General features: G+C 45.9%; 2 long non-coding RNA genes across 7 annotated transcripts; one reads left to right on the top strand and one right to left on the bottom strand.

Moving 5' to 3' along the window:
• Window positions 1–13,482: 13,482 nt before the first annotated feature.
• Window positions 13,483–15,841, bottom strand: LOC126993307 (uncharacterized). Of its 5 annotated transcripts, XR_007747604.1 has the most exons (4): window positions 15,697–15,841; window positions 15,304–15,566; window positions 14,976–15,108; window positions 13,483–14,436 (listed from the first exon to the last, which is right to left on the bottom strand). It is a non-coding gene; the product is annotated as an uncharacterized LOC126993307 (long non-coding RNA). The 5 variants fall into 5 exon arrangements; XR_007747606.1 differs by lacking the exon at window positions 15,304–15,566 and having other exon boundaries at window positions 14,976–15,238; window positions 15,697–15,838; XR_007747603.1 differs by lacking the exon at window positions 15,697–15,841 and having other exon boundaries at window positions 14,976–15,043; window positions 15,372–15,504.
• Window positions 14,190–15,456, top strand: LOC126993308 (uncharacterized). Of its 2 annotated transcripts, none has more exons than XR_007747608.1 (3): window positions 14,190–14,336; window positions 14,740–14,943; window positions 15,340–15,456. It is a non-coding gene; the product is annotated as an uncharacterized LOC126993308 (long non-coding RNA). The 2 variants fall into 2 exon arrangements; XR_007747609.1 differs by having other exon boundaries at window positions 14,192–14,336; window positions 14,808–14,943.
• Window positions 15,842–24,568: the final 8,727 nt, after the last annotated feature.

The raw sequence follows: 24,568 nt of genomic DNA, 5'->3' as shown, positions 1-24,568 counted from the left end.
TCGCTAATATTTAGATGATCACTTCTAAATTTCTTCAACAGTCGAAGCCACATATCAACCAGCTTTACATCCAATCTATACCACCTTTTCCTCTTCCTCCTCCTTCACTTCCTCCTCCTCCTCTTCCTCCTCCTCCTCCGCCTCGTCTTTTTTCTTTTCTTTTCTTCCTCTTTTTCTTCCTCTTGCTCTCCTGCTCTCCTATTGCTGCTGCTGCTTTGCTGCTTCGCTGACCTGCTCTGCTAAGTGCTAAGTGTTATATTCACTTTACTTAAACACATTCTTCCTAGCACACTTGCTCATCCCTTCTGCCCACACCCTACACCTCCCCTACACCTCCTCACAACACTGTGGTGCACATACAACTCCTTCCTAACTGTATTAAGCTCCTTCTTAACCTTACTACACATAATTTACATATTATTTTCTAAGAAGTGTACTAGGAGGTCCTTGTTTTCAGGCTGATTTTCTTTCATTGTTTCGGTCCGTAAATTCCCGCCGCGGCGTATACCCAGCCGCGCGGAGGGCGAAATTCCATGGAGACCCTTTGTTTTTTCCTCCCCTACCCGGCCGCGTGAATCCCCTAGAGGGAAGTCTAACGAGAACACCTGCCCGAGTCAGACAGGAGGGAGTTAATCGTTCCCTCCTGACCTACTGCCACTCATTCTCTCTGAAGTTAAAAGGTAACAAAACATAACAAAAGATAACAATAAAAGATATGGCTTCATCACTACGCAAATGCCCCGGGTGCAAAGGACGCTTCGCCCCACAATATTTTGATAAGGGGGCGGAGTCATGTAGACACTGTCAAATGGAAAAGATCTCAGATTTAGAGAGGGGTTTAACCGAGTGCCTTAAAGCGTTGAACCAACGTCCCCCTCTACCCGCTCCCACCCCCACTGCTTCTTCCTCTTCTTCTTCTTCTTCCTCTTCCTCTTCCTATTCTTCTTCTTTGCCTTCCTCTCCTTCTTCTTTTACTCCGACTGCCTCCACCCCTTCTTCATCTCCCTCCTCCCTCTCCTCCACCCTCCCAGGGGTCCGGACGAAGCCATGGCCCCTGGGTGAGGTCTTCTTATTCTTCTTCTTCTTCTTCTTCTTCTTCTTGTGTTACCGCTTCCACTGCGTGCCCATCCATCTCCTTCTCGTCCCCCACGTCCACCTTCTCCTCCTCCTCCCCCCCCTCCTCATCGTCCCCCTCCCCCTCCCCGTCCTCCTCCTCCTCCTCTTCGCCCTCCTCCTCCTCCTCCTCTGCTTCTTCTTCCCCTTCTTCTTCTTCTTCTTCTTCTTCTTCTTCTTCTTCTTCTTCTTCTTCTTCTTCTTCTTCTTCTTCTTCTGCTTCCACCTCCGCTGCCCTCTCATCCATCTCCTCGTCCCCCTCGTCCTCCTCCTCCACTCCCTCCTCCTCCTCCTCTGCTTCATCTACGCCTTCTTCATCTTCTTTTTCCTCTCATTCTACCGCCTCCTCCTCCTCCTCTTCCTCCTCCTCCTCCTCCTCCTCCCCTCCCCTCCTCCTCCTCCTCATCATCATCATCATCATCTCCTTCTTCATCTTCTCCTGCTTCTACTCCTTCTTCTTCTTACTTCTCTTCACCTCCTTCTTCCTCCTCCTCCTCCTCCTCCTCCTCCTCCTCCTCCTCCTCCTTCTCCTCCTCCTCCTCCTCCTCCTCCTCCTCTTCCTCTTGCAGGCGTAGACGGAAGACCATCCTCCCAGCCGTCTCCTGTGAAGACGGATCACACCTCAACGGATCAAGGATCAACACCAAGGTTAACATAAAACTGGTGGGTGACAGCATTGTTAGAGAACAACTGACTGAGTTCTGTGGACGAAGTATCAAGAACAGAAGACGCTACTGTATTCCTGGTGCAAAACTACAAGATATAGAAGAAGCGGTAGACCTCGTCTCAGACCGCACGGAACAGGACACACTCTTTGTTTTGCACGCTGGCACGAACAACGTTCAAACAATGTCCACGGAGGAAATTATAGCTGACTACCGACGAGTAATCCGCCGCTTCAAGGAAAAGTCAAGCCACATCATTGTCTCCGGGATTCTTCCGAGAATCAACGCCTTCACAGGCTTCCACAGAAAAGCGTCGAACATCAACAACAGATTGAAGCACCTCTGCCAGGACGAGGAAGTTTCGTTCGCAAGTCAGTGGAATCATTTTTATGATATCCCCGACCTTTTCCGTCCTGACGGTCTTCACCTCAATGCGATTGGATCAGCACGGCTTGGTAGGTTGCTGAACGAGGAGGTACTTTTGTACTCAAAAAACTCCGAGCGCGGGAGGGGCACCAAAGTATCGTAAACAACCAACCAGTAGGGACCGCTCATCACACACCAAGGCCCCCAACAGAAAACACAAGCAGACACCAGACTACTGTGCCTCGAAGCGTTGAAGTCAAGAAGGACATTTCTGTCCTATACACCAACGCGCGGAGCTTAATACCCAAATGGGATGAGCTACTTGCCTATGTTGACGTAGAAAGTCCGGACGTGATTGCCATCACCGAAACGTGGGCCACCTCTGACCACCTAATGACCGAATTCTCAATTCCGGGATACGAGAGCTTCTACAAAAACAGACTTCACAAGAAAGGAGGAGGTGTTATCTGTTACGTCAAGAACAAATACCCTGCCGTGGAAATAACCAAAGAAGACTCAGAGAAATATGACACTGTATATGTTGAACTGGAGACTAGCAAGCACAACAAAATAACAATTGGAACCGTTTACAGACCTCCAAAGCAACAAGCAGCGGACGACGAAGCGCTGTACGAGGAAATTCACACCATAACACAAAACAAACAGTCAGTCATTATCGGGGACTTTAACTGTTCCAACATTGACTGGGCCACGATGATTGGAGATCGGGAGGGTAACAGATTGCTCGAAATGTTAGAGGACACTTTTCTTACTCAGATTGTTAGCCAACCGACGAGGGAAAATAACTTATTAGACCTAGTACTCGTGAGTGATCCAGATCTCACACGTGAATGTCAAGTCGGCGAAAAACTGGATGGTTGCGACCATCACCTAATTCGCCTAAAAATCAGAACAGACCATGAACTCACCGAAAACACGTCCAAGATTCCAGACTACAAAAAAGCCAATTTTAACTTCGCTCGTGAGCTGCTAACCCAGACAACTTGGGAACCCATGAACCTCACTCCGGTGGACGGCGCGTGGAACGGCTTTAAGAACAAACTCCTGGAGGTAGAGACAACGACTGTTCCCACGAAGACAAGGAGAACAAATAATGCCACAAGCACACCATGGATGACTACCCAAGTTCGACGGGCGATTAATTTGAAGAAGAGAAAATACAACTTGCTAAAGGAAAACAGCACTGACGAGGCACGCGAACAGTACCATCAAAGCCTCAGAGCTTGCAGAACACTCATTCGCCAGAGTAAACGCGACTATGAAAAGCAAATTGCACGCGAAGCCAAGTCCAACCCGAAAAAGTTCTTCACGTATATAAGAACCAAAAAGAAGACAAAAAGCAATATCGGTCCCCTAAAAGATGAAAGTGACGTATTAACACAGGACAGTAGACAAATGGTCGAAATCCTAAACAGGAACTTCGCGTCAGTGTTCACGGTCGAGAATACCCAGTCCGTACCCGAGAGCCCTTCCCCACCGATGGGAATCACTCCCCTAGGAATTGGTACAATCGACGAACGGGATGTGAAAAAGTACCTAGACAAACTCGAGACAAACAAGTCTACCGGACCCGACGACTTGTCACCCAGGCTGCTCAAGGAACTCAAGCAGCAAATCCTCAAGCCACTCACCGCCATCTACAATCAGTCACTACAACAAAACAAAGTCCCGAAAGACTGGAAACAAGCGAACGTAACACCGATCTACAAAAAGGGAGACAAAAGTGTGGCCCTAAACTACAGACCAATCAGCTTGACCTCAGTGGCGGGAAAAATCCTCGAGAAGATCATCAGAGACAAACTCGTTAGGTTCCTTGAAGACAACAACATCATTTCCGATGCTCAGCACGGTTTCAGGAACAAGCGCTCATGCTTAACCAATTTATTGGACTTCTTCCAAGGTATCTATGAAAACAGGGATAATCATATCCCCAGTGATGTTATATATCTAGACTTTCAGAAAGCCTTTGACAAAGTGCCACATGAAAGACTCCTCAAGAAACTTAAGTCGGCGGGATTAGGCGACGATCTGACAGCGTGGATCAAAGACTGGCTCACTGGAAGAAAACAACGAGTTGTACTCAACGGACAGGCCTCCGAGTGGCTCCCGGTCACAAGTGGAGTGCCACAGGGGTCAGTGCTGGGACCCATACTTTTCATCATATATATCAACGACCTAGAACTAGGATTAAAATCCAATCTTTCAAAATTTGCCGACGACACAAAGGTGGGTGGGAAGGCCCTCACGACGACAGACTGCGAAATTATCCAGAGAGACCTGGACCTGATCACTCGGTGGTCGGAAAAATGGCAGATGTCCTTCAACACTACCAAATGTAAAGTAATGCATATCGGATCCAGAAACAGCAACCACATATACCACATGGGTGGCGAACCACTACATGTTGTGCAAGAGGAAAGAGACCTCGGGGTCACCATCAGCAGTGACTTGAAACAAACAAAACACTGCAAGTCCGCCTGTAAGAAAGCCAATACAATGCTTGGGTTCATATCGAGGAACTTTGAATACAAGACGCCGGGAGTTATGTTATCCTTGTATAATTCGCTGGTAAGGCCCCACCTGGAATACGCCGTGCAATTCTGGTCTCCTAATTACAGGAAAGACATTGAATTACTTGAGAGAGTACAGCGCCGCGCCACGAAGATGATACCATCACTGAGGACGAAACCCTATGAAGAACGACTCGAGCGACTCAACCTCTTCACGTTGGAAAAGAGACGACTGCGGGGAGACATGATATAAGTCTTTAAGTACCTGAACAAGCTCAGCAACGTTGATCACTCCAAACTCTTCACGCTACAAACTAACCTGAGAACAAGAAACAACGGAAAAACAATTCAAGCAAAGCGATGCAATACCGACATCGGCAGGAGTTATTTCTCAAATAGAGTTGTTCGCCACTGGAACAGCCTTCCTGCAGAAGTGGTTAGCGCAGAGACCATCAACTCCTTCAAGAAACGCATTGATCGCCACTTTGCTGCAACGGGTGTGAACTGAACGTTCCCAAGAGTAGGTACACAAGTGCTTTAATCCTTCCCTGCAAGCCACTCCTATGGCAAACGGATTGATTAAATCACTGAACGCAGGCAGCCTAGTAATGAGCCAACAGGCTTTCTGCTGCCTGCTAGTCCATGTCTCCATGTTTCTTCTACTTCTTCTTCTTTTTCCCTCCTCCTCCTCCTGTGTGGCAGTTCGTTCGGTAGGGTTGACGCCACCATCATCATGCCTCCGCCCCAAAGCTTGGCTCCCCCGTTGAGGCTTCCGCGCGGCCTCGGACTGAGTGATGTGCAGCGAGGGAGTGGCGGGAGGAAACAAGGTGACTCTTCAGACCGTCTCCCTCTACACTTCAATTGGCAGTAGGGGAGGCGGTGGCCGAGTGGTTAGCGTGCGGGCGTGGTGTCCCCTTCTTAGTCAGCCGTTATTGATGTATTGCTGCACACACAAAATAATAATAATGAAATAAATAAATGGGTGAATTAATAGATAAATAATCATTGTGTTATTTACTCGTCTTGAAAAATATATTATGTTATGAAAAATATATATCCAAAGGGTGATAATAAATAGAGAAAATATAAATGCATGAAAGTAATGCTAGAAAGAGACGAAATAACAACATCCCGTAATTTCAAACCTTAGCAAGAATATTTAAACACACATTTCTTTTATAACATTCGATTTGATGAACTTTGAAATCACATAGGTCCATATTCATCAACGCCTTGGGCTGCCGTTACGACTATTGCCCAAGGCCACGGAGAAGATTAACCGGGTTTTTATGAGTGTTGTTCCCTTTTGTGACGCTGAAGTCGTGTAAAACTATCACCGGGATCACAAAGCAGTTCGTGAAAGGTCCGTCAGCTTCTACGGGAGGCTTTTCAAACAGGCGAACTGAGTGAGGCGCCGACACCTTAAGAATGCGAGAGGAGAGTTTCAAGACGCCTCGCCACCCGAAACTGACCTCTCTTGACCTCTCGTTCTTTTATCTTTTTTTCCCGGAGCAGCGTTTAGCAGGCTCTCTTGTTTATGTTTATTTTCTTGCCTCTGAGCTGCCTCCCTTCCCGGCAAAATAATATGATGACTCATGTGATCGGAACCGAAAAATACGTGTGCGCGCCGCAAACATATAAACGAACCAGCCAGTCATGTCCGCGGCGCCTGGCTTTGATTTGACACGTGACGGCGAGCGTGGTGACAGCCTTGAGTGGCGTCGCGTGGCTCGCTGCTGCGCCCGGCACTAACGTCAGCAAGATGCGATCACCGCCGTCTTTGCAGCTCTACCAGGGGAGTTCCAAGACCCTTCTCCACCCGATTGTCGGCTACTCTGTCAACTATTTGCGGGGTTGACTACAGCGGACTTTTTTTTTTTGTTTAATCTTTATTTCGCCCTTGAACTGCGGATTGATGCATTTGGTATTGTCTGCGGAGAATCACGGGATATCGCTGGAATGACATTGTGTCAAACCGGCAATCATTTCGTAAGACTGATTTGAGGTCTGTTACCTGCAGAGTGCGTGGACACCAACTCCAGCACGGTACCCAGAAGTCAATCTTTATCACTGGGTTGTTTTTGTAAGAGTTAACCCCGAGTGGAGGAGGCCGAGGGGACGCCCACATAGTTTGTGGATTGAGGAAATCAACAGATCCTGCCGGCAGGTACTTGGGACGGGAAGAGAACTACATAGGGACCTGCCCGGAGGAACCCGCGGGTTTGACGTCGTAGGGTGGGCGTGGCGACGCGCCCCCGGCTTATGCCCCAATTGACTGACTGATTATGCTCCCTCTTGTACTGTAAAAACATTAATATTCATGTACCTCATCTCCTCGTGGACTTGATGCTTAAAATCTTATGATTGGCTATGAATGTTGCCCCTGCCTGCGTCAGACTCCATAAATAGCGTTACTTTCTGCACCCGTGATTCTTGTATTCTGCCTGCGTCACAAAGGTTTGTACTCTGTCATGATTCTTGTGCCCTGCCTCCTCTGATACGATTCTTGTTCACTGCGTGCTCTGGTATGATTCTTGTGCCCTGCCTCCTCTGATATGATTCTTGTTCCCTGCGTGCTCTGGTATGATTCTTGTAACCCTTCTATTCTGTCATGATTTTTTCATCCTTGCTGCATCACACACGTTTTCATTCTCCTTTTCTGGCCATCCTTCGACAGACTGGCTTTTCAGTAACAATTATTCAGAAGACCAAGATCGCCCTAAGACATATCGAAGCCCAGTCTTGGTTTCTGTTTCTCAATATTTCCGAGGAAGGTTCACCAAGACTTGGCTGCGAGCATGTGGCAGCTGTGCCTCAAGAAACGCGGTGCTCCTCGGCGTCTAGCGTGACTCTGGACGATCAAAGGACGCCTGTAGTTTGCCTGACGCGGCCACTTTCCGTCCATTTAAGGACCACGAGGAACACGGCTCTGCTCGCCGGTGTCTAGCGTGACTCTGGACGATCAAAGGACGCCTGTAGTTTGCCTGACGCGGCCGTCCACCTTCCTCCCTTTTAAGACTAAGCAAATGTTTTACCTCGGGCGAAGGTTGGGGGTCAGAGCGCGTCATTAAGATCATTGCCTCGCCCCTCGACCTATCCCCTCGACCCTCGACCCTCACCGCCACTCGCCCATTAAAGACCCAATTACTGCCTCCCCCCTCTGATAGATTAATAGAAATATATGAAATAGTAAATTGATGGCAAGATAGATAGAAAGATTCAAATATCGAGGAAGGTATAGATAGATGAATGTAGGTAGATAAATTACACACACACACACACACACACACACACACACACACACACACACACACACACACACACACACACACACACACAGGCTGGTGTTTGCCCGCCGTGCTGCAGCCTACGATATTGTCGTCATTGTTAGCTTTGCACTTAGTTCGTTCAACGTGTGCATTTATTTTTATTTTTATTATTTTTATTGCTGTTGTTATTGTTCTCTTGGTGTTCTTTGTTGGCATTCATTTTAGGTTTGTTTTTATTTTGTTGGCTTTGTTGTTGTTGTTGTTGTTGTTGTTGGCTTTGTTGTTGTTGTTGGTGGTGGTGGTGGTTATGATGATGGTGGTAGTTTGTTTTCTTCTTTTCCTTGTTTTTCTTCTTCTTTATCTTCCCTTTTCTTGTTCTTGTTCTTGTTGTTCTTGTTTTTGTTCTCGTTTTTGTACTTCTTTTTCTTCTTCCATTTGTATTTTTCCTTCGTTTTCTTTTTTTTCTTTTTTGTTTCTTTTCTTTATATTTTCTTTTATCACCTCACTTTTCATCTTCTTGCTTACGTTTTGGCTCCCGTACTGCGTCATCATAACACACACACACACACACACACACACACAAGTCTATGTATACACAAGGTCTTCGTTACATAGAGGCGGAGCGGCGTGGGTTTCAGATTTGAGACTCGATAGATTGCCACTTTTGCTACACTGTTGTTGCTTGTCCCTCCTGCTAAGAACTCCAGTGGAAAATATTTCTCTTCTCCCACAAAACAGTCCATGCATAACCCAGCAACTTCTCCGAGAGGAATTTTGAAACAGGCGAAGTCAGATGCCGACACGTTAAGAATACGGCTTGAATCAGGGACGCGCACTCAGGGTCACGGCGCTAAGAACAGACCGTCAACAAGTGCCTGTAGGGAGTCCAGTAGCATATATAGAAGACCTTAGATCCGTGTTTATAGTCGTGTTTATTTTTCCGTCCGAACATATCAGGTAAATTTGACGTTGCAGTAATAGGACGTGAGTGACGCGCAATGCATGTCAAGCGTTGTGTTATTTGTTGACGTGTTTTTGATGCAGACGTAAATGACTCGCGCCTTTTATGTGTTTTGCTTCGTGCAATGAAAATGACGCAATACGAGCAGTCTTTGTTTAATTGGTGGACGTTCTCTCTCTCTCTCTCTCTCTCTCTCTCTCTCTCTCTCTCTCTCTCTCTCTCTCTCTCTCTCTCTCTCTCTCTCTCTCTCTCTCTCTCTCTCTCTCTCTCTCTCTCTCTCTCTCTCTCTCTCTCTCTCTCTCTCTCTCTCTCTCACACACACACACACACACACACACACACAGACACACACACACACACACACACACACACACACACACACACACACACACACACACACACACACACACACACACACACACACACACACACACACACACACACACACACACACCATATGTTAGACTTAGTCATTAGTGATGATGTAAACAATCTCATAGGCAGGGTGGATGTTGAACATGAATTTATTATTTCCCCAGTTCACAGGCTCATAACATTTAAATTATTATTGCCAATATGTAAGGTAACTAAGAACATTTATTTTAGGAATAAGGTGGGTTTCTCTGCTGCTACATTTATCAGTGAAATTAGTCAGAATTTTTATGATGATATGACGAGAGTGTGTTCACAATGATTTGTTATTTAAATGAAATTGTGTGAATTGTCTTACTGACATTTATAATGAGGTGATTAAGACACAATATAACAATGTGTGTCCGATCCTAGAGAAGGTCGTTACTGTCAAGGATAGATCTCCCTGGTTTAATGGTGAAATTTTGACACTGAAAAGAGAGAAACGACGCAAGGAACGTAAATGGAGAAATGAGGGATCTGTTGTGGCCTGGGAGGATTATAAAAATGTGAGAAATCGCTATAATGACTTGATAAGTAGGAGTAAAAGAAACTGTTATCATACTAAAATTCTTGAGGCAGGATCAGATATGATCAAATTATATCAACTTTTCAATAGTCTTACTGGTACTACTTTGAGAAGAAAGCTTCCCGATGGTTTCTGTGATTAAGATTTAGCGGATAACTTTTGTAGTTTTTTCATGAGTAAGATTATGAATATTGTATCGGAATTTGTGTACACACCTTTTATGCCTGTTGCTGATGTTGAGGTGGATTGTAGATTGCAGTGTTTTAAAATCATTAGGAAGGATGATCTTGTTCGACTTTTCAAGAAAGCTAAGAAAACATATTGTGCCAGTGACCCATTGCCTGTATTAGATATCATGGATGCAGATAATTTTCCTAGTTTCATGGATATGGTGCTAAGAATTGTCAATACTAGTATTTCTTCATGTAAATTTCCGGATTCTGAAAAGCGAGCTGTTATAAAACCAGTCTTAAAGGGAAAACTTGATTATCAAAATGTAAGCTCTTATAGACCAGTATCAAATTTGCCTTTTTGTCTAAGTTATTAGAGTATGCAATTATTGAGCAGTTGATGGAACACTTGGAGAAGGTCCATGTCTTGCCTGATAGTCAGTCTGCATATAGGCCAATATTTTCTACTGAGACTACTTTTTGTTCTGTTTTTAATGATTTACTAGAAATGATGGATGGGGGTAAATGTGCTATATTGGTTCTTCTAGATCTTAGTGCAGCATTTGATACAGTTGTTCATGAATTGCTTGTAAAAGACTTAAGGAACATTGGAGTGGTAGACAATGCGTTAAAGTAGAGTTATTTACAAACCAGAAGTTATTGTGTGCAAATTGGAAATTGTTTTTCTTCACATGAAGCTCTGACAAGAGGAGCTCCACAAGGAAGTGTGCTGGGACCTATTTTATTTTGTATATACACGATTAGTTTATCCAGGATACTACAACAACATGGTGTAGGATTCAAGTTATTTGCTGATGACACCCAGTTCTACTTTTCCATCACTGATATTGAAAATACAAGTGCTAAGATCAATAGTGTTATTAAATCAGTCAAGGATTGGATGCATTATAAGCAATTGAAATTAAACGATGATAAGACTGAATTCATGCTTGTGGGGAAGAAGGACACTACGTTATTTTGGTGACGGTAACATGATTATAGGTGGTAATGAAATTCATATTGTTGACTGTTGTTGGATTCCAATTTGACACTGAAATGTCAGATAAATAATGTCGTAAGGATTGCCGGATATCACCTTAGAAATATTGCTTTTATCAAGAAATACCTGGATGAAGATTCTATCAAGAAATTGTTGATTAACAATATCATATCAAGAGTGGATTATTGCAACTCAATCCACTATAACCTGCCAAAGCTCCAATTAAGGAAATTACAGATGGTCTTAAATAGAGCAGCGAGATTAATCAAGGAACTCCACCACGAGAGAATTACTCCTGTTCTGATAGAGCTCCACTGGTTGCCAATAAAAGCAAGGATAGTATTTAAGTTATGTGTTTTGACACCAAGCTTTGATTACTGGCCGTCCACCGTATTTGAGAGAATTATTACACGAAATACAGCCAGGTGAAGGCATTAACACTCGCCGAGCCACTTCTGGAATCACACTTCATGAACCACAAAAGCACTGATTTGTTCGATGTATCTTAGCTTCGCAGCATTCTCAAGCGATCTCGCGTAATCACTTAACACAAATGATGCTGCAGGTCCTGCCAGTTGCCCGCGGGTAGTGACTTAGGGAGGGGCACACGTGGTCCGTCTGCTCGCTCTGCTGGGAGGTGACCACCAGCGGGTCTGCAGACGACGCACAAGGTGCAGACGACGCTATTTCGTGACGTCACTGCAAAACCTCTATACTCGTAAGAACATAAGGGGCCATATTCTTAAAAATTTCGAGGTAAAGATTCGTCTTAGGTCCGTGCCAGTATCTCATAATCTACTTTATGAAACATCACTATCTCTTCATATATCTTTTCTACAAACCTTCAACAGTCATGGAAACGCTTTGAAAATTCAATTCAAGGACTTTTTTTTTTACTCTTGAAAATAGGGGATAATGGTGTGGAGCTTAGTTGACCCCGCAGCCTACACTACCTCACCCGCCACGTTGGGTTTCTCCTCCTCCTCCTCCTCCTTTTCCTCCCTCTCGCTAGCTCCCCTTTCTTGACCTCAACCTCGTCGTCTTTTTCCTTTGCTATTTTATCCTCCTCCTCCTCCTCACGCGTGGGTCAGTGAAATGGATATGCCTGGGAAAGGTAAACTGAGGTAACCTGCGTGCCACAATCGGTCCTGTATCGTCGGCTGAGGGGGTCTGCTGTTACCTGCGCGGGGTCACGGGCCAAGGGGACGGAGGAGCGCGCAGGGGTAATGCGTAGGTTATCGTGTGACCTCCCCCCCCTTCACCCCTCTTCCCACCATCATCTTTGCCTTATACAGTGTTGCGTCCTGGTGTTTTTTCTTGTGAGTGTTTGACATATTGTTTTAAATGAGGGTTTGATAGTTTTATGCGTGTGTGTGTGTGTGGGTGGGTGGGTGAGGGGGGGGGGTTAGTGGTTGAATGTAGGGAAGTGAGCCAGTCATGTATTAGCACAGGTATGAAGGGGTATACAGTAAGGTTAGGTTAGGAAGGTTAGGTTAGGTTAGGTGTGGGTTTTATGGTTGAGGGAAGATTGTGTGCTGATAGCGGAGACAGTAACAGGAGGAGGCAGGCAGATGTAGAGGTCACCCAACCAGCCAGGTATTAGTACAGGTGTGAATGGGGGTATACAGAAAGGTTAGGTTAGGTTAGGTGTGGGTTTTATGGGGGAGGGAATATTTGTGCTTATAGCGGAGAGAGTAACAGGAGGGGAGGCAGGCAGAGGTAGAAGGAGTCACCCAACCAGCCAGGCATTAGTACAGGTGTGAAGGGGGTATACAGGAAGGTTAGGTTAGGTTAGGTGTGGGTTTTATGAGGGAGCGTAGATTGTGTGCTGATAGCGGAGACAGTAGCAGGAGGGGAGGCAGGCAGAGGTAGAAGAGTCACCCAACCAGTCAGGTATTAGTACAGGTGTGAATGGGGTTTAAGGGCCATATTCTTAAACGTAAAAGAACATAAGAACGTAAGGAGTCTGCAAGAGGCCGGTTAGTCTCTACAAGGCAGCTCCTGTAAGTCTAATCCCACCTTACCTCACTATCCATGTTAGATCGTTAAGTGGTTTGTTAGTTTGTTTGTTAATGGGTAGTCAAACAGCTGTATTACCGTTAGTTAGGTAGGTTAGTTAAATAGATAGTTTGATAGTTAGTTAAGCAGTTAGAGTCAGTTAGTTAATTTTACTATATTCTGTATTTATTTATTTATTTGTTTATATTATTTTGTTTATTTATTTATTTATTTTTTTGTTATTTTTTTTTCTTTTTCCTTTCTTTCTTTTCTTTTTTTCTATTTGTTTTCTTTTTCTTTTCTTTTTCTTTCTTTTTTCCTTTGTGTTTTCTTGCTGTTGGTTTTCTTTTTTGATGTTCTTTTTTGGTGTTCTTTTTTCCTATCATCCTTTTGTTGATGTTCGTTGGTCTGGGTGAGCCGCTTTCCTCCCAGAAGAGACCCACCCATAATTTTGGAGATGTTGTTAGGGCCGAAAGGTGGATGATGTTTGTTTTATTTTATTTTCTTGATGTCGTGTTTTTCGTTCTTTTTATTGCTTTTGTTTTCTTTTTCGATGTTTTCCTGTTCTTTTTCTTTTTACTTCTTTTTGATGTTTTTTGTTGTTATTTTTTTCCCATCATCCTTTTGTTGATGTTCCTTGGACTGGATGAGCCGCTTTCCTCCCAGAAGAGACCCATCCATAATTTTGGTGATGTTGTTTGGGGCCGAAAGGTGGATGATGTTTCTTTGTATTTCTCTTTTCTCGATGTTGCTCATTTATTTCTGTTGCTTTTCTTTTTCGATGTTTTTTCTGTTCTTTTTCCATATTTTTTTGGTGTTCTTTTCTATATCATCCCTTGTTGATGTTCTTTGGTCTGGGTGAGCCGCTTTCTCCCCAGAAGAGACCCACCCATAATTTTGGTGATGTTAGTCATTGCCGGAAGGTGGATGATGTTTGTTATATTTTTCTTTCCTTGATGTGTTTTTCTTTGTTTGTTTTTTATGTTAATTTATTCATATCATCCTTTTGTTGATGTTCTTTGGTCTGGATGAGCCGCTTTCTCCCCAGAAGAGACCCACCCATAATTTTGGCGATGTTAGGGCCTAAAGGTGGATGATCTTTTTGTTTCTTTTCTTGATGTTTCGTTTCTGTATTTTCCATTTTTCTGGTGGTGTTTTTTATTTTCCTTTTCTTTGGTGTTCCCATCGCGTGGATTGTCTACGACAGTATAACGAGCACCACAAGCCCGGGTTTATTTAGAGTTTGCTCTCCTAGGCAGATTGCCTACCACGGCTGACGACCTCCACCTGCCCGGGTTTATTGTTCGGAGTTTGCTCTCCTAGGTGAATTGCCTACCACGGCTGACGACCTCCACCTGCCCGGGTTTATTGTTCGGAGTTTGCTCTCCTAGGCAGATTGCCTACCACGGCTGACGAGCTCCACCTGCCCGGGTTTGTTGTTCGGAGTTTGCTCTCCTAGGCAGACTGCCTACCACGGCTGACGAGCTCCACCTGCCCGGGTTTGTTGTTCGGAGTTTGCTCTCCTAGGCAGATTGCCTACCACGGCTGACGACCTCCACCTGCCCGGGTTTATTGTTCAGGTTGCTCTCCTAGGCAGACTGCCTACCACGGCTGACGAGCTCCACCTGCCCGGGTTTGTTGTTCGAGTTTGCTCTCCTAGGCAGATTGCCTACCACGGCTGACGAGCTCCACCTGCCCGGGTTTATTGTTCAGTTTGCTCTCCTAGGCAGACTGCCTACCACGGCTGACGAGCTCCACCTGCCCGGGTTTGTTGTTCGGAGTTTGCTCTCCTAGGCAGATTGCCTACCACGGCTGACGAGCTCCACCTGCCCGGGTTTGTTGTTCGGAGTTTGCTCTCCTAGGTGTATTGCCTACCACGGCTGACGAGCTCCACCTGCCCGGGTTTGTTGTTCGGAGTTTGCTCTCCTAGGTGAATTGCCTCCCTCGGCTATCGAGCTCCACCTGCCCGGGTTTGTTGTTCGGAGTTTGCTCTCCTAGGTGAATTGCCTACCACGGCTAACGAGCCTCACCTGCCCGGGTTTGTTTAGAGTTTGCTCTCCTAGGTGAATTGCCTCCCACGGCTAACGACCTCCACCTGCCCGGGTTTGTTTAGAGTTTGCTCTCCTAGGTGAACTGCCTCCCACGGCTAACGACCTCCACCTGCCCGGGTTTGTTTAGAGTTTGCTCTCCTAGGTGAATTGCCTACCACGGCTAACGACCTCCACCTGCCCGGGTTTGTTTAGAGTTTGCTCTCCTAGGTGAATTGCCTACCACGGCTGACGAGCTCCACCTGCCCGGGTTTATTGTTCGGAGTTTGCTCTCCTAGGTGAATTGCCTCCCACGGCTAACGACCTCCACCTGCCCGGGTTTGTATAGAGTTTGCTCTCCTAGGTGAATTGCCTACCACGGCTAACGAGCCTCACCTGCCCGGGTTTGTATAGAGTTTGCTCTCCTAGGTGAATTGCCTACCACGGCTAACGAGCCTCACCTGCCCGGGTTTGTATAGAGTTTGCTCTCCTAGGTGAATTGCCTACCACGGCTAACGAGCCTCACCTGCCCGGGTTTGTTTAGAGTTTGCTCTCCTAGGTGAATTGCCTTCCACGGCTTACGAGCCTCACCTGCCCGGGTTTGTATAGAGTTTGCTCTCCTAGGTGAATTACCTTCCACGGGTAACGAGCCTCACCTGCCCGGGTTTGTATAGAGTTTGCTCTCCTAGGCAGATTGCCTACCACGGCTAACGAGCTCCACCTGCCCGGGTTTGTAGCCGGAAGATCTCCGGCACCTCCGTCGGGGCCCGGAGGGACGCCGAGGAGCCCTGCCTGGAGCCCTCCATTCCTGCCATGCTCGCCAGGGAGACCTTGGGCTCGCTGACACTCCACCCCCCCGCCGAGGCGAGGATGCAAGAACTCGCTTCTTAAAACTACCAGACTGGATTATAAAATTAATCATAATTACTGTGAAGGCGCCGGTCACCGCGTTTATCGGTTCAGGGATGGAAGACCGACGGGCCTGGGAAACGCGCACAAGCATCCAAAGGAATCCTCGCGACGGCTTGCGACGCAGCATCCATTTCCCTTTTCTTTCTCATTCCAATTTTTCTTTTTTATTATATTTTCCTACTCTGATTGATTGATGGATCGATTTTACTTGGTAGGAATCTGCTCACCAATTAACACCATTCAGGTGTACATTGCACCCACACACCTGCCGAGAGAAAACACCAGTGAGAGTGCTGACGCTCACGAGGACGGCCCGCTAGAGTTTCATAACATTCGCATCGGGGCCCACTTCTCTTTAGTCGTCTGTCTCTTTATTTTTCTCTTCTCTATTTCATTCTATTTCTCCCTTTCTTTCATCCTTGCTCTCCATCTATGAATTTATTTATTTAATTCTCTCTCTCTCTCTCTCTCTCTCTCTCTCTCTCTCTCTCTCTCTCTCTCTCTCTCTCTCTCTCTCTCTCTCTCTCTCTCTCTCTCTCTCTCTCTCTCTCTCTCTCTCTCTCTCTCTCCACACACACACACACACACACACAGCTTTCGTAGGCGTTGTGGGTATTGCCAGGGGTAGTTTAATGACCCTGGTGGTAGTCTGACCTCCTATCTGTACTATGGACCTAAAAAAAACACTCATGAGAATCAGACTGATCTGCTTTGACCCCTGTGGAAAAAGTTGGTATGAGAGACAGAAGCGTCTGAGAATACCGGCCTAGGAGTTGTCATGTATAAGTCGAGTGTCCTCTTGTTGGGTTAAGGATATGCACTGTTAATTATTTATTAATGTATTGGCATCACAGGAGGCGGCTCAAAGACAAAACAAAACACACTCACTAAAAAAACACCAACCACTTCTCCCACTATCAGAAAACACTCACCATCATGTGTTTTTTTCTTTTTTTCTCTCTCCCATTTATATATTTATTTTCGCATCATAGCAGGCAAACGTTAACACACAGCACACACACAAAAAACGATAACCACTTCTCCCACCATCAGAAAGCAGTCACCATCATGTGCTTTTCTCCTTTTTTTCTCTCCCATTTATCTGTTTATTCTCGCATCACAGGAAGCAGCTCAAAGGTAAAACAATAACACACAAAAAGTCTGTCAGCCACTTCTCCTCCCACAAACACACGAAAAAAATAGCTGCCATCAAGTGCTTTTTCTCTTTTTTTCTTTTCTTTCATTGATTCATTGAGTTTTCACATCATAGGAGTTTCATTTGATGTTGATGAAAGTTCAGCATGCAGCTTTTTTTATTTATGTTGCCATTGTGCGGAACTTATTCTATGAGTATGTCGGAAAAAATGACTGAACGGGTAAATGTTATGAAAGAGATGGGGAAGCAAAATGGGGTTCGATCCTTATGAGAAGAAAGTTTTATCTACGAATTATTGGGTCTGGATTAAAGTCTTCCTCCACCTCTTCCGCTGCTTCCTCCTCTTCCTCCTTTTCTTCTTCTAATTACCCTCTTCTAGGTTCTATCTGTACACCTCTATATAATTTCCCGTGGAAATGCTATAAGAATACACAGTCGTTCCACGCACAGCATGATGACGTCACACTCTCATCTGACCTAAATTTAGGCTCCAGGGTTCCCATGAAAACAACAACAACTAAAAGTAAGGGGATGACTCATGTGTGACGAATATAATGCAAATAAAAGGTAGCGAAAGCAAAGAACCTGATGTTAAGGGCCAGTCTTACAGTCCAGTACAGCACGCTTGTAAGCTCCCCAACCAAACACAAAACACGACGAAAATTCCTTGTATAGTTTTTTTTTTTCCTTACAGCATAAAAAAAGGTAACAAATGTGAAAAAAAAACTATACAAGGAATTTTCGTCGTGTTTTGTGTTTAGTTGGGGAGCTTACAAACGTGCTGTATGTTTACGAAAGCGCAGCCGTGAAATAGCTCGCAGAGGGTTTAGGGTCGGGGAGCATAGTTAAACTACTCCAACCGAACTTTACGACCTACTAACGGGGGGACTGCGCCCCCCTCGAGCCCCCCTTCTAACCAGGGGGGTCTACGCCCCCCCCTGGATCCTCCCCACATGTATATGTGACTTATTTCAGCGAGGAGGTATTTCTCGCAACACCGGCTGCAGCGTCGCCGCGGCCGCCGCCAGAGGAGGCGACGCGCTTTCGTAAACATTATCCCCTATTTTCAGGAGTAAAAAAAGAGTCCTTGAATTGGATTTTCAAAGCGTTTCCATGACTGTTAAAGGTTTGTAGAAAAGATATATGAAGAAATACTGATGTTTCATAAAGTAGGTAATGAGATACTGGCACGGACCTAAAACGAATCAACCCATTTAGGCGCCCGAGCTCACATATTTGACACGGTTTTCGTATGAGTTTTCGGTATTTCCAGGAGTATTTTAATGGTCCTAGTAGTAGTTTGGTTCTTCTTCTGTACCATGAACCTGAAAACACTCTCATGAGAACCCAATTGGTCCCCTTTTTGGCCTTTGGAAATAGTTGGTGTGAGGGGAAGTGTCTGCCAATACTAGCCAAGGAGTCTGCGAGAGGCCGGTGGGCGTATACAAGGCAGCTCCCGTGAACCTGACCCCACCTAACGCCACTAGTCAATCCGATCTTCATAATCTTCACCCATTACTAGTCCACTGTAGCATAGAGGCCTTTCCCAACGTCATCCACCTCTCCTAACCCCACCTAACCTAACCTAACCCCACTCTGACCTTCATAATCTTCAGTCATGACTAGTCCACTGCAGCATAGAGGCCTTTCCCAGCGTCCTCCACCCCTCTCTGTTTGATATATTACTCCATCGTGCTTTGGCAAATACTCTCAACTTAATATAATCTTCATCTTCAGGCATTGCTAGTCTACTGCAGAACAAAGGCCTTTCCCAACGTCCTCCACCTTTCTCTGATAGTATACTCCATTGTGGTTTGGCAAATACTCAAACTTAATATAATCTTCATCGTAAGGCCTTGTTAGTCCAATACAAAACAAAGGCCTTTCCCAACGTCCTCCACCTTTCTATGTTAGTTGTTAGACTTCTTCATCCTGCTCTGGCAAATGCTCTAACTTTAGGGATTGACGCTGTAAACTTCATATCGTCAGTCTATGGCAGAACAGAGGTCTTTCTCATTGGCCTCCACCTTTCTCTGATATTATACTCCATCGTGGTTTGGCAAATACTCAAACTTAATCTAATCTTCATCTTAAGGCCTTGTTAGTCCAATACAAAACAAAGGCCTTTCCCAACGTCCTCCACCTTTCTCTGATGTTAGATTACGCCATCCTGCTCCGGCAAATGCTCGAACTTAAGTGACTGCAATACTCTAATATTCACCATCTTAAGTTATTACTAGTCTATTACAAAGGCCTTTTCTAGTTGTCTGTTCCTCTACCTTTCTCTGTTTGATGTTAGTGTACTCCATCCTGCTCCGGCCAATGATCTAATGTAATCTCTCCACCTGCTCGCCCTCTGCCCGCCCTGACGTGTACGTGTTCTGGGTCGTCACTGTTGCGTTGGCTGTCCTCCTGATGGCAGTTCTCCGCGTGCTGTGTCCCGCCGAGTCCATTTATCGTTCTTGTTTGTTGTTAGATTATCTTTATTTTTTGTTTGTTACCTAATCCATGATGCGCGCTCTCTCTCTCTCTCTCTCTCTCTCTCTCTCTCTCTCTCTCTCTCTCTCTCTCTCTCTCTCTCTCTCTCTCTCTCTCTCTCTCTCTCTCTCTCTCTCTCTCTCTCTCTCTCTCTCTCTCTCTCTCTCTCTCTCTCTCTCTCTTCTGCCCATACATACTAGCATAAATACAATCACACATACATACACATACATACATTCACTCATACACAAACAAACATATTCTCCCAGTAGTTCCTCGCAGACATGTCAATTAGGAATTCAGTCGCCGTAAGGACAACAAGGAAGCGCTTAATCTACTCTCTCAGTAAGGTGAACGGCCTCGAGATCTTGTCATCCCAGCGGCAGTGGTGAGCTCGTCCCGCACTGGGCTGGCGTGGCGGCGAGGGCGGGTCTAAAGGCTTTGGTCGGGCACGCGTCTTTGGCCCACATTCTCAGACATTTGATATTGCTTTTGCAGAGGTTGTGTTTGTATTTCCATGAATAGTCTTATGAGCCTAGTTATAGTTTGACAAAGCTTCTGCACCGGGGATGTGAGACAATTGTGTTTGCTCATGGTTTTAGTAAGTTTAAAACATAAAAAGTCTTCCAAATGATGAACAAGTGAAGTCGTATAAAAGAAAATATTATATAACATTGGTTTAAGTCATTTTTAAACATAAGAAACCTTCCAAATGTAAATGCAAATGAGGTATAAAGTTGTGTTTCTTCCATTGTTTTAGTCATGGACTTAAAATTAATTAACAAATGAAGTCGTATTAAAGAAGCTGTGTTTTTTCCATCTCTGTAGTCATTTTTAAGCTTGAATGGCCTTTGAAATGGACCTAAAACCAACGAGTAAGTCAAGCAATTGGAGAGGGAAGGAAGGAAAAAGAAAAGTAAAGTTCCAAGGCCTTCAAAATGATTCACTATGGAAGTCAAGTGCAAGAAGCGGTGCTGTTCTTCATTGTTTCAGTCATTTGTAAGCATGATAGACTTTACAAATAGACTTCAAACTAACCACTAAGTCAACGGGAAAGAAAAGAAGGAAGAAGGAAAGTAAGTTCAGTGCCCCACTAACAACATCCTTTTCGTGTTGGTGAGGGGCGGGGCGCGTCACACCAACAGCCTCAAGTATGCCATGAGGGCGGCGGAGAGGGGGCAGGGCGAGGCAGGGGAAGGGAGGAAGGCAGGGGAGAGGAGCAACCATATGTGTGTGTGTGTGTGTGTGTGTGTGTGTGTGTGTGTGTGTGTGTGTGTGTGTGTGTGTGCTGGGTCTGTCACTGTTTACCCACCCATATAATAGCGTACGGTCTTTTGGGGGGCAGTGACCACCAACGTGTGTAGGGGGGGGGGGCGCTTAAGCTATTTCCTGGGGGGTTAGAAAACGGTTAGTCAGAATGTGTCACTAACAAACTAACTAACTAACTAAAACTAACACCACACACTTTTCAACTTCATATTTCTCTTTGTTCTCAAGGGAAAGGATGGAAAAGAAGGAACGGGAAGGAGGGAAGGGAAGGGGAGAGAACAGAAAGAGACGGGGAAGGAGGAAAAGAAGGGAAGGAAAGGGAAGGAGTGAGGGAAAGAAAGGGGGAGGGACGGGAAGGAGAAGGGAAGGGATGTGTGTTGCGGGGTAGTTTAGGTTCTTTGATGGCGGGTTAGAAAAAAAGTTCGTCAAAATTTGCTTGCAGTATCTAACCAACAAACTATCTTACTGACCGAAACTGACCTCTGACTGAAGTTGACCTCTCTTTTGGCCACTCTTCTGAACTCTTTTTTTTTATTTATTATAAGGGCAGTGTTTAGCGGGCTTTTTTCATTATTATTCTTCATTCTTTTGCCCTTGAGCTGCTTCCTTTACTGTAAAAAAAATAACATCTTCACACCTTCAAACCTCATATTCCTCTTTGTTTTCACTTTCACCCGTCGATATGTGTGTGGGCGTGTGGGACGTTTAGTTTCTTTGGTGAGAGGTTGATATAAAAGTTCGCCAAAATGTGCTACTAGCTAAATAACTAACCTAACCTAACCTAACCTTTATACCTTCAAACCTCATATTCCTCTTTATCCTCACCTTCACGCCTCGTACTCCTCATATATATAACTCCTCCACGCCTCATACTTCTCTTCTCTTTAACACTTATAGTCTCAAACATTTCCGCGCTCACACACACACATTTGGTAAGACTTTCGTAGATGTTTTGGTTGTGTTAGTATTTCCATGAGTAGTTTTATGAGCCTAGTGATAGTTTGACGAGGCCTCTGCACCATGAACGTAAAAATAACACCCATGAGAACCCGACTAACCTTCTTTGTGGCCTTTGAAAATATTGACTGTGAGAGGCGAAAGCGTTTGGTAAAGGTTGTAGGCATTTCCATGGGTAGTTTTATGGGCTTAGTGATAGTGTGACAAGGCTTCTGCACCATGAACGTGAAAAAAACACTTGAGAACCTGACTAATCTCCTTTGTGGCCTTGGGAAGTTTGTTGCAGCTGAGAATACACGCCTCAAACGTCAATACCCACATGACGCAGCAATCCACGGCCAGGCAGAGGGGAGTGAATGCGTCAGTGTGTGTGTGTAAAGGAATCCAGTGCAACCGTCGCCAGGCTGATCCGACACCCACGGCGGATCAGGTGTTTACAAATATTAGTTCGTGCCGAGCAGTGAACCTTCCCGCCCTGACTCACCACAGTGCTAACACGCTGAAGCTGTTGATCTCCGGCGCACGCACGAACATTTGCAACGAGGAGGGAAACGGGGCGGAGGACAAGCTAAGAGAGACATGAAGGGAAGGAAAGAGGGAGAAGGGGAAGGTAAATTAAGAAGGGAGGGAGGAAGGAGGGAGAGAGGGGAAGGGATCACTCTTGCAATGGGAAGGAAAACACAACGGAGGACATGAAGGTCAGGAAAGGAAGGTTAGAAGGGAAAGGAAGGCAAGGGGGAGGAGGGATGGTAAAAGAAAGGAAGGAGGGAGGAAGGGACGGAAAGGAAGATTAGAGGGAAGGAAGGGGAAGAAAGGTGGGAGCGGACGGGACGGGGAAGGAGCGGTAAGAAAGGAGTAAAAGGAGAAAGAGCAATGAACAGGGAAAAGGGAGGAGGAGAGAGAAGGTATGGTAAGGAAGGACACGCAAGTAAAGGAAGTGGAAATAAGAGAAGGGAGTAAGTATGAAGGGGAAGAGACAGAGAAAGGAGAGAGGGGAAGGAGAGAAAGGAAGGAACGGGGGAAGAAGGGAGGGGAAAGGAAGGGGAAGAAACAGGGAAGGAGGTAAAAGAAGAGATGGGAAGGAGAGAAAGGAAGGAGTAAGGGAAAGGAAGGGGAAGAAACAGGGAAGGAGGTAAAAGAAGAGATGGGAAGGAGAGAAAGGAAGGAGTAAGGAAAAGAAGGAGGGAAAGGAAGGAAGAGACAGGTAAGGAGGGAAAAGAAGGGATGGAAAGGAGGAAGGAGGAAGGGGAAAGAAGGAGGTGAAGGAGGAAGGGAAGAGACCGAGAAGGAGGTAGGGGGAGAAGGGACGGTGAAGAAGGGGAATAAGGGAAGGAGAACACACTTGCAGGCCGCGTGTTCCCTCGAGGGCTCAACAGAAGGGAGAGAATGAAAACAGCGGACTAGGAAGTTGGCGAAAGACTTGTTACACCACGACTAAAAAAGGTGATTTGCATTTCAACGAGTGAGGGGATGGCATCAGAGAGCGAGGATATGGCACGATGACACGCTTGTTGAGAAGGAAGGGAACGCAAGTGTCTGTAGGAGGATGATAAATGGCTCACAAAATTAGGGAAGGGAAGGGAAGGGAAAGAGTTGGGGGAGTGGACGGGGAGGGTATGGGACGTGGGACAAGGAAGGGGAAGGGATTTGGAAAGGGTGAAAGGGAGAAGGGACAGGGTAGGAAGGATGGAAGAGAAGGGAAGGAAAGAGAAAGAGAAGGGAAGGGGAAGAGAAGGAAAGAAAGGTTTGAGGAGAATGGTATGGGAAAGGATGGGGAAGAAAGTAGGAGAAGGGAAGGTAGAGGCACGGAGAAGGAGGGAGAGGAAGGAAAGGAAAGAGGGAAGGAAGAAGGAAAAAGAGGTGAGAGAGAGAGAGAGAGAGAGAGAGAGAAGAGAGAGAGAGAGAGAGAGAGGGGGCATGCAGGAATGACTTAAGGAGGAGGAGGAAGAAAAGAAAGGCTGATAAAATTACTGAGAGAGGGAGGAGAGAGACGGAGGAGGAGGAGTGTGTGGTCGGTATGCTCAGACGCTTTCGCCGCTCACATCAACTATTTCCAAAGGTCCACGGCCTGATCGCGAGTTGGACTCGTAATCGGTAGCAGGTACCCTCCCGACAGAGCAAGTGCTCATTTAAGCCCCGTTCACACTGTACCGACTCTTGGCCTCGACAACCCAGCGACTTTTCCATTTGACAAGTTGGTTCCCACGCTCCGAGAAGGGGGCGAGGTTTTATTGGGGTCTTGGTGTCTTGCCGACTGTCTGGGACATTCGGCCAACTAGTTGCCAGTATGTCGTGTAACCCTCATGACTCCAGACTCCCGTCACGATGTCGGCGCAGCATTCGGCAACAGTCTCAAGACCTCTTTCAAGATATGCCCGACCCTTTCACATCAACACCCAAGACCTCGTGTACCCTAGAGTCGTGGGTAGTCGTGGCCCAGAGTCGGCACAGTGTGAACGGGGCTTTAGTCGATCTCTGGGTACTGCCAGGACCTCACACACCACACACCCCATTCCCTTTGCTCAAGGGGGGACAGTAACCTCTTCTTGTCAACTGAAAGAATCCGGCCTGAGCGGGCTCGAACCGCCTCCCTGTCAGATCGTGAAGCCTGGCAGCGCAGCGCTCTACCACTTGTTGTGTGTGTGTGTGTGTGTGTGTGTGTGTGTGTGTGTGTGTGTGTGTGTGTGTGTGTGTGTGACTCGCGTGTTGATAGAACAAGCCTCGCGGATCTGAGACTATTGGATGATTGAGGGTGT

Source organism: Eriocheir sinensis, unplaced genomic scaffold (assembly GCF_024679095.1).
Source record: "Eriocheir sinensis breed Jianghai 21 unplaced genomic scaffold, ASM2467909v1 Scaffold6, whole genome shotgun sequence".
NCBI classification, from domain to species: domain Eukaryota; kingdom Metazoa; phylum Arthropoda; class Malacostraca; order Decapoda; family Varunidae; genus Eriocheir; species Eriocheir sinensis.
This window is presented reverse-complemented; position numbering and strand designations above follow the sequence as displayed.